This window comes from Suncus etruscus, chromosome 3, assembly GCF_024139225.1.
Source record: "Suncus etruscus isolate mSunEtr1 chromosome 3, mSunEtr1.pri.cur, whole genome shotgun sequence".
NCBI lineage: Eukaryota > Metazoa > Chordata > Mammalia > Eulipotyphla > Soricidae > Suncus > Suncus etruscus.
The window spans coordinates 101844591-101846843 of record NC_064850.1 but is presented as its reverse complement, the minus strand read 5'-3'; the positions used below and the strand labels follow the sequence as shown (position 1 = coordinate 101846843).

The 2253-nt window shown below is 31.8% G+C and overlaps 1 non-coding gene across 1 annotated transcript; it reads left to right on the top strand.

Annotated features, from left to right (window-relative positions):
• Positions 1-487: 487 nt before the first annotated feature.
• Positions 488-594, top strand: LOC126004728 (U6 spliceosomal RNA). The gene has a single exon (XR_007493990.1). It is a non-coding gene; the product is annotated as a U6 spliceosomal RNA (small nuclear RNA).
• The last annotated feature ends 1659 nt before the right edge of the window (positions 595-2253 follow it).

Genomic DNA, 2253 nt, shown 5'->3' with positions numbered 1-2253 from the left:
CAGAGAAAGAAAGAAAGAAAGAAAGAAAGAAAGAAAGAAAGAAAGAAAGAAAGAAAGACAGACAGACAGAAAGAAAGAAAGAAAGAAAGAAAGAAAGAAAGAAAGAAAGAAAGAAAGAAAGAAAGAAAGAAAGAAAAAGAAAGACAGAAAGAAAGAAAGAAAGAAAGAAAGAAAGAAAGAAAGAAAGAAAGAAAGAAAGAAAGAAAGAGAAAGAGAGAAAGAGAGAAAAAAAGAAAGAAAAAAGAAAATTAAGGACTGGAGTGGATGTGGAGAGAAAGGAACTCTCTCTTTCACTACTGGTAAAAATGCCATCCAGTCCAGCCTTTATGTTAAACAATATGTAGATTCTTCAAAAAACAGGAAATTGATCTCCCATATGATCTAAATATATTCTCCTAGGGTTATATCCTAGGAACGCAAAAACACAATACAAAAATGTCTTCTGCATATTTATGTTCATTGCAATGCTAATTAAATAGCTAGAATTGTGCTTGCTTAGGCAGCACATATACTAAAATTGGGGTGACACAGAGAAGATTAGCATGGCCCCTGTGCAAGGATGACATGCAAATTCATGAAACATTCCATATTAAAAAAAAAAAGCCAGAATCTGGAAACAACCCAGATACCCAACAACAGATAAGTGGTTAAGAAACTGTGGTACATATACACAATGAAATACTATGTAGAAATACTGCTTTAGGAAAAATGAGTCATCAAATTTTCCTATACATGGATGGACATGTAAACTATTATGCTAAGTGAAATAATTTAAAAGGAGAGAAATAGATACAGAATAGTCTCACTCACTTGTGGGATTTAAGAAATATAAAATACAGTATTATAATAATAGCCAGAGACAATAGAGTTAAGGGCTGGAACGACCAGCCCAAAGTCTTATCACAAAAAGTGCAGTTAGTGAACACAGTTAGATAAATAACTACAATCAAAACTATCATGACATTGGCAGTGTGTGAGAGAAATATAATGCATGTCTCAAGACAGGCAAGTGTGGGACAGGAAAGAAATGGGAGTCATTGGTGGTGGGAATATTACACTAGAGAAGGGGGGTACATTTTTGTGACTAAAACCCAACTACAAACATGTTTGCAAACATGGTATTTAAGGAAAGTTATTATTAAAAATAGTTTGTGAGGAAAAACATAATATATAATGTTTCTACTTGTGCTAAAAATACTAAAACGTAAAATAAAAGCAAATACCTTGGGGGAAATTTAACTAAAGATTTGAAGGACCTATACAAAGAAAACAATAAATCACTGCTTCAAAAAATAAAAGAAAATATGGAAACCTGTTCATGGATTACGAGGATTAACATCATTAAAATGGCAGTACTCCCCAAAACATTATACATATTTAAAGCAATCTTTTTAAGGATACTTAGAGCATTTTTCAAAAGTAATAAAACAATTCTAAAATTCATTTAAAGCAATATAGGCCCATAAATAGCAAAAGCAACCTATAAGAGAAAGAAGATGAGAGCCATAACTTTCTCCAAGTTTAAATTGTACTACAAAGCAATAGTCATTAAAACAATATGGTATTGTTTCTGGATAAATAACAATCTAAATAAAGATAGACTCAGATCAATGGAATAGACTACAGTATTAAGATAATGAATCCCAGACATAGAATCAATAAATCTTTGAAAATAGAAGCAAGAAATACAAGAAAGTGAATTTAGACCTCTATATTACCCAATGAAAAAAGGTCTAATCAAAATGGATTAAAGACCTTTATATCAGATCTTAAACTATAAGCTTTAGAGATGAACACATGGGCAAAAAATTACATGATATTAAGGCTAAAGGCATCTTCAAGGAGGAAATACCACTGTCCAAAAAATTGGAAGCAAAAACAGATGTGACTATTTTAAACTGAAAAGCTTCTGCACTTCAATGGAAACAGCTAATAAAATACAAAGGTCACCTGTAGAATTTGGAAAAAATATTCACCCAATACCCATCAGATAAAGGCAAATATCTAAGTACTGACAGAACTTAACAAGAAAACTACAACTAGTTCTTCTCATCAAAAAATGGGAAGAATTAATGAATAGACACTTCCTCAAAGAAGAAATACTGATGGCCAAGAGACATATAAAAAAAATGCTCCACATCACTTATCATCAGAGAGATGCAAATCAAAACAAAAGTGAGATTCACCTTGTGCCACAGAGACTTTCACAAATCACAAAGAATAAGAAAAATCAGTGCAGACTTGAATGTGGGG